Source organism: Quercus suber, unplaced genomic scaffold (assembly GCF_002906115.3).
Source record: "Quercus suber isolate HL8 unplaced genomic scaffold, Cork oak 2.0 scaffold_20, whole genome shotgun sequence".
NCBI lineage: Eukaryota > Viridiplantae > Streptophyta > Magnoliopsida > Fagales > Fagaceae > Quercus > Quercus suber.
This window is the reverse complement of record NW_027069485.1, coordinates 1,802,432-1,810,090: the sequence shown is the minus strand read 5'-3', so window position 1 is coordinate 1,810,090 and position 7,659 is coordinate 1,802,432. Positions and strand designations below refer to the sequence as shown.

General features: G+C 34.7%; 1 pseudogene; it reads right to left on the bottom strand.

The window, feature by feature from the left end:
- Positions 1 to 1,254: 1,254 nt before the first annotated feature.
- LOC112039075 (hydroquinone glucosyltransferase-like) lies at positions 1,255 to 3,326 on the bottom strand (annotated as a pseudogene).
- Between the last annotated feature and the right edge of the window lie 4,333 nt (positions 3,327 to 7,659).

The window sequence follows — 7,659 nt, the reverse complement described above, 5'->3', positions numbered from 1 at the left end:
AATAATTTGACCAATAAATCTATTGTCATGAGTCTCCAAATGTCAATGAACAGAACGATTTAAATGTCAAATTCTTCACAAAAGCAAAAAAAGTTCAAACAAGTTACATAATAGACCCTTTGGTTTCCTTTTTGAGCTCGTAGGAATAATATAATATTCATGGTTAACAAAACAGAAGGCCAATGAACAACAATCTCTATCAAACGAATCATAGTTAAAACTGAACATGCGTGGATCCAAAAAGCCCATTTAGAACATAAATGCCCATATTCTAACCATGAGAAAAGAAAAAAAGAAAAAAGAAAATCAAAGAGAGAATAAAATAAATATATACCCAATAAACAGCCCTAATCTCAGAAACAAAACACAATTTGTTAGCTAAACAACAAAATAGATTATTGAGATTGAAATAGGTACCTGTAAACAACTGTATCGGTTTTCTTATTCCTAGCAAAACTGACCGAGCCTATTCCATGATTACAAAGTTCTGCACCAGCCCAATGAGCAAAATGACCCAGATGGGCAAAACTTCACACAAACTCTCAGCCACAAAACTGAACTATCACCCAAAACCTTACAATAAGTAAATAAACACAAACCCAAAACAAATTATCGAAAATACCATGAAAAAAGATGCACAAACAAATCAAACAAAACCCACAAACAAATCAAATGACACCCAAACAAACCCACAAAAAAATCAAATAAAACCAATACAAAAACCTGAAGTTGAGAGAAACAAACCTGAAATTGTCGAGAGAGTGAGGGCAGGGGTTGTGGTGAGTTGCGGCTAGGAAGAGAGACACGGAGAGAAGTGGGTATAGTGGGATTGGGTTTGTGAGTGTGTGTTTGAATGGGTCGGTGGTGGTCGGTGGAGTGGAGATGGAGAAGGGCAATGGGTGGCTCAGAGCATGGCAGCGTCGTGGATCAAGAGCTAGCTTGAGAGTGATCTGAGAGTTGTTTTTAATTTAGGGTTTTTTTCAATTGTGTGGAATTGAGGGATTTTTTATTTTTTTTATTTTTTGTTTTACACCAAACTTATAGCTGCATTTGATAAAACGTAGCTCTATACATGTTTAAGCTGCGTTTAGTCAAACGCAGCTCTGTTAACATGTTGAAGCTGTGTTTACTAAACGCAGCTTTGGGATTTATTGGAAAAAAAAAAAAAAAAAATCTCCGAATGAGTCTATATCCACGTTTTAATAAACGCAGCTATATGTCTAGTGATGGAGCTGTGTTATTCCCAAACACGGCTCAAAGCCAACCTAGAGCTGCATTTTTGTAAACGCAGCTACAAAGCGCGTTTTTTTGTAGTGCATGGCTTAGGACTTGAATTTGAGGAGCCCAAGAGGGCACCACTAGACCCACCTGTTTAGTCCTCTCTAAGAACCCCTTGGGAAGAAAATGAAAAGGGTCATTGATGCTCTGGACGCTAAAGTAAGTAGCATTGGCTGCTTTTTCATGTGGACTCCTAACAACCCAAAGAAACCTTTGTCCACTCATTTCAAGTCCTAAGGCCAATTCATTTAGCTGCTCACGTGAAAGAGTACCACCACTACCAAATGAAACATATAACACTGACTCAGTTGGCTACTTATCCAACCACCTCAAACACTCAGACTCATCAACCCCACGATCTGAACCTGACTAAATTAGCGGTCCAACGGGGAAAACCGATGGCTTGCCATCTCCTCCTTCCTTCAAAGCTTTAAAAGCACCAGGCTCCAAATCTATGAAGCTAAAACTATAATTCCAGTAACAAGAGAGTATCGTTTGGTACTGAATTTAATCCTTTCGTAGGCCGCATTCTTTCTATCTTGCATTGGGTCTGGAAAATCACTCCCATGGATCGGCACACACCTAGGTTATTTTAGCGGTTCAGGCAAGTCTCTATACTCACAAGAAAACTTTTGATCAAGCTCAGGTATATAAAAGCTCAGCAACAAACCGTCGCGTTTGTAGTGTAAAAAATGTAAGACGAAACATCGAATTCTTTAGCCACATCAAAAGCATCCGTACCAAATACATCAACCAGCAAGGCCACTAGTCGAGTTGACTCAACTAAGACCTTGAATGAGTCTCGTAGAGCAGGGAGGGACCGTGTTAGCCTGAGTCTGATCTGGGTTTCAATTTTAACATCCTCAAGAAGGTCATCAAAGCTCACAGGAGGAAGAAAGATGGAGGATATGGCATCGAGAAGGGATTCAAGAACATCTTTTTGAGGTTTCATTGGTGACCCATCAGTGGTAATAATGAAGGTAACTGAGAAATCATGGTGAAGGACGAGTCGCTTGGCGAGTTCAACGAGTGGGATTAGGTGACCCATCCCTGGACTGGGCACAATGGCTATGTGGGGTGTGTTCCATGAATGGAGCTTAATTGTGACAATCAATGAAATGTTCTTATGCAACTAGAATAATTTAGCCTTCTTACGCAATAGCTAGGTTAGCGTAGTTTGACAACTAATGGGTTTGAAACTTTGGTCAATGATACGAGGAAGCCAAGGTATGCTAATTACGAATTACGATGAAGATAATTGCTTGAGTTTTGTGTACTACGTGGTTTATTTTATACAGGTGGCCATTGGGATGAGTGATCAGGGATTCGAGTGGGTGGGTGGAATTAATAAAGGGTTAATGAAGGGTTAGCTACTCTATGCTGATGGGACTACTATTGTACAAGAGAGAGAGAGAAAAAGTGAGCTTCGGAAAGGATGGAAAGAGTAGAGACTCAGAAAGGACAAATGGCGGGAGAGAGAAGAGACGTTGAGGTGTAATCACTTCAGATAGGCCCAATGTATTTCGACAAAACAATAACATATTTGGGACAACATAACTTAAACACCACTTCAACAACACACCTTACCAAATACAGAACTTAGTGTGGGGCCCACATGTTTGGACATTTAAACAACAAACAACTGTTCTTGGTACTTTTAGAGCACTAGCAATAGTGGTGCCAAAAAGCTAAAAAGCTATTTTTAGCACCACTACACATAAAAAAGAGGGTTGCAATAGTAGAGATAAAGGTAAAATTTTTACCTTCATTGCTACAGTGCACAGCTATATATGGTTGTGCACTATAGCTAAGAGTTAAAAAAAAAAATTTGATTTTCTATTCTTCATCCGGTTTAAAATAATATTTCTTTGTTTGTTTTTTTTTTNTGGAGGAAGGGGGGGGGGGGGGTGTAAAAAGACGTGTGGGTTTCCTTTTGTAGTCAAGCGGATTGGCACATGGAGAGAAACATCCTGAAAACTCTGAGGCCCAAGGTCCCTGACCCATTGGAGAACATCAAATGCATCAGCTAAACTGGAGAAGCGGCCCATCTGTGCTCCATAGAGGGCTCATTATTGTTAACAGTTCAGTGGCAATCCAACATGCACAAGTATGTGAGACCTTCATCCCTTATCTGGGCTGCAAGGGTTATTTATATATTCGGTGGGCCTATGAATCAAGTAGTTCTATCACCAGCAAAATTGCAACTATGTGTAATATGGGCATGATAGGATCCTCAGACATAGAGAAATATTATGTCCATAATACTTTTACAAGTGATAAGTTATTATGGGTTATTATTAGTAGACAAAAAATAATTTTAGTAGTATGTTTAAATTATAACCAATAATAATTTACCATCTATGATTATTATAACACTTCTCTTAAACATGAGATTGTGAGTTTGTAATTTTTTTTTTATTATAAATTTTTAATCTATAACATGTGCTCTTAATAGTTGTTGTTTATCATCAAATCAATACATCAATTGATTTTTAGTATAAGTGGAGATCAAACACCAAATCTCTTATGTGATAACAAAAAAAAAATTGTCAATTAAGCTAACTGAAATCTATGATTTATGAGTTTTAAATTCAAGGATATCAAGCAGCAAATATGATTAGGACATGTATTTTATCTCTAGGTTGATTTCATTGTTTAATTTACATATCAAATTGAATCCTAAGCTAAACTTGAGAATAAAGAGCGTTTAGCATCATGTCATGAATCATATCAATTTGGAATCTAGAGCCATTTGTTTCCATTCTCTCACTTTGCCTGCCAATGGTTCTGAGTTGAGAGTTGAAATTCTTATGCACATAGCTTCTGAATCCAACCAATTAATGAATATATATAAAAAAAAAATAAAAAAAGTTCAGTTTCACATTGGCTTGGATTTTTTTTTTTTTTTTGAAGAAAGCCCGGTTTGAAGTTACCTTAATTATGTAACTATTGAAGAGACCATTAATATATAGTTTTAGTCATATGATTTTCTTTAATAAGTCATGAGACTTGTTTAAATAATACACATAAATAATCTTATATATCGTCACCTAGTAGGTTGGAAGAGATAGTTTGAAGCTAAACTTTGTCCAAATTAAATCGATACTAATTTTCATTTGCCACTTGATTTAAACAAAGTTTGGCTACAAACTAATTTATAGCCAATGTTTATACTCTACTCAATATATTTTTATTAGATATGAATTTTGATAAATATATCATTGAATCACATTTTCCTTTTATATCCTCTGTGTTTGCAAAATTTTCAGAAGATTAAGATCAATAGCTATGTCATCAATCAAATATTTAAATTTCAAACTTTTTGTAGCCTAATCTTGTGTATTAAAAATAAGCTTATGGATCGATTAATAAATAATTTTCAATTGACAGAAAAACTTAACATGTATTGAGAATAGAACGAACATATTATCTAATGGTTAGATTTATAATTCATAGGTCCAATCTCTTTTGACACATTGCACCACATCCTTCACTCTCTTTGAATGTAATGGTCCATGTTTGTTTGTTCAGGACTCTCTCTCTCTCTCTCTCTCTCTCTCAATTTGGTGTGTTTTATTTTATTTTTATTTTTATTCTTCTTCTTCTTGGTTTGATAATGTAAAATTATCAAAAACTATCTGCCATCTGCGGACCCATGTGACACAGGGGTTTGGTGAAAAGTGTCAATACAATAATATGAGATATAGGAGTGGGGGTGAAAAACAAGCACGAGTATGCAGTGCATCCAACAAGCGAACTGATTATTGCGAAGAAAACTAATTTGACCCATGTCTTCATCTTTATATCAGCATCTTTGATAGTAGATTTTGAAAACACAGTCACACTATTCTCCAAAAAATAATTGACAAAACAATTGATCAATAAAAAAATATTAAGTGATTATTCTCTCTTTTAAAAAAAAAAAAATACAATAAGATTTATTTAAGTACGCAATCAAGAAGTCCCCATTTTGGGGAGTTTCCTTGGTTTGATAAACAAGGCATCCCACACTTTGCTTGAAAACACTAAAACAGGGTCATGCCCAATTCACTAAATCCACTAAGAACATAATTGCAATATGAAACAGCTTACACAACCTCTAGTACAAGTAATTGGTTCTAGTATCCAATTATGCAAGTCAATTGTCGACTGCAAATCTTAACACTTGGATACTCCAAGACTACTTGAAGATTTGTGATTGCCTTTATGGTTTCTAGCAACAATCCTCTGCACTTAGGGTTGATCAAGAGTGTTTGGATTAATTCTCCTATCAAAAGTATGACACTATGGAGAGGGTGAAGGAATATAGACTACACAAGTTTCTCTCTCAAGGGTTTTGGTAGACTCTTAGTCGTTCATTGATTTTTAAAGGTTTTAATTTTGTTCTTATAGGTGTCATACAATTACAATTGAAATAAAAATATAAATTTGAATACCCAAAAATATGCAATAACAACAAAAACTTTTGACAAATAAATTACCAACACAAAGTCAACTACCGTCTAACACTAATAAAATGATTACATGAGATGTAATTTGAATCCAATAAATGAATATAATATAAATTAGATAATAAAAAATTAAGACATAAGTGGGTCATAGAAAAAGCCTAGATTTACAAAAATTTAGGGGATGTTTGGTAATGTATTTTGAACAACAGTTTTCAACGTTTAAACAATATTACATGTATTTCTAAATATTTTTTTATTTATACGTATTTCTAAAAAATACACACAGGCTACTAGCTCTTTATTCCTAAACCTTTTTTTTTTTTTTTTTTTTTTGGGTAAAAAGGCTTGTGGGTTTCCTTTTGTTGTCAAGCGGATTGGCACGAAATTACAAAATAGAGAGAGAGACTTCCTTAAAACTCCGAGGCCCGAGGTCCCTGACCCATTGGAGAACATCTAATGTATCAGCTAAATTGGAGAAGCGGCCCATCCACAGAGGGCTCAGTACTGTTAACAGTTCAGTGGCAATCCAACATGCACAAGTATTTGACTGTGAGACCTTCATCCCCTATCCGGGCTGCAAGGGTTATTTTATATTTGGTGGGCCTATGTATCAAGTAGTTTTATCATCAGCAAAATTGCAACTATGACACTATGTGGACTATACGTATGATAGGATCCTTAGATATGGGATTCGTGAGTTTGTTTATTTGTTTGGGTTTTTTTTTTTTTTTTTTTAATAGAGTTTGAGCTTATGAATTCTGCTCTTAATAGTTTTTCTTTATTATCAAATTAAGAAATTAATTGATTTTTAATGTAGATAGTGATCAAACCTCAAACATCTTATTTAACAACAAAAGACTTTATTAGTTAAGTAAACCAGAACTTATGAGATCATGAGTTTCAAATTTAAGAATATCGAGCATCAAATATGATTAGGATAGATATTTTATCTTAGTTTGATTATGTCGTTTAATTTACGTGTCAAATGGAACCCTAAACTAAACTTGAGAATAAAGAGCGATAACAATGATGCTTTTATGGTCCTATTGTCATGAATCATATCAATTACAAATATGGAGCCATTTGTTTCCGTTCTCTCACTTTGTCTACCAACTGTTCGAGTTGAAAGTTGAAATTCTCTTGCACATAGCTTCTGAATCCAGCTATTAATGTATGAAAAAAAGTTTAGTGTCAAATGGGTTTAGAGTTACTTTCCTCTGACTCATTATGTGACAATTGATAAGGCCATTAATATATATTTTTTAGTCACATGAATTTTTTTATGAGTCATGTACCTTGTTTATAAATCGGCACGTGGTAGGTTGGAAAAGATAGTTTGCAGCTAAACTTTGTCAAAATTAAATATTTGACAACAAAAGGCTTTATTAGTTAAGCAAACCGGAACTTATGGGATCATGAGTTTCAAATTTAAGAATATCGAGCATCAAATATGATTAGGATAGATATTTGATCTTAGTTTGATTATGTCATTTAATATACATGTCAAATGGAACCCTAAACTAAACTTGAGAATAAAGAGCGACAACAATGATGCTTTTATGGTCCTATTGTCATGAATCATATCAATTACAAATATGGAGCCATTTCTTTCCGTTCTCCCACTTTGTCTGCCAACTATTCGAGTTGAAAGTTGAAATTCTCCTGCACGTAGCTTCTGAATCCAGCTATTAACGTATGAAAAAAGTTTAGTGTCAAATGGGTTTAGAGTTACCTTCCTCTGACTCATTACGTGACAATTGATAAGGCCATTAATATATAGTTTTTAGTCGCATGAATTTTTTTATGAGTCATGTACCTTGTTTATAAATTGGCACGTGGTAGGTTGGAAAAGATAGTTTGCAGCTAAACTTTGTCAAAATTAAATTGCGACTAATTTTTAGCCACTTCGGTTTGGATAAAGTTTGGCTAC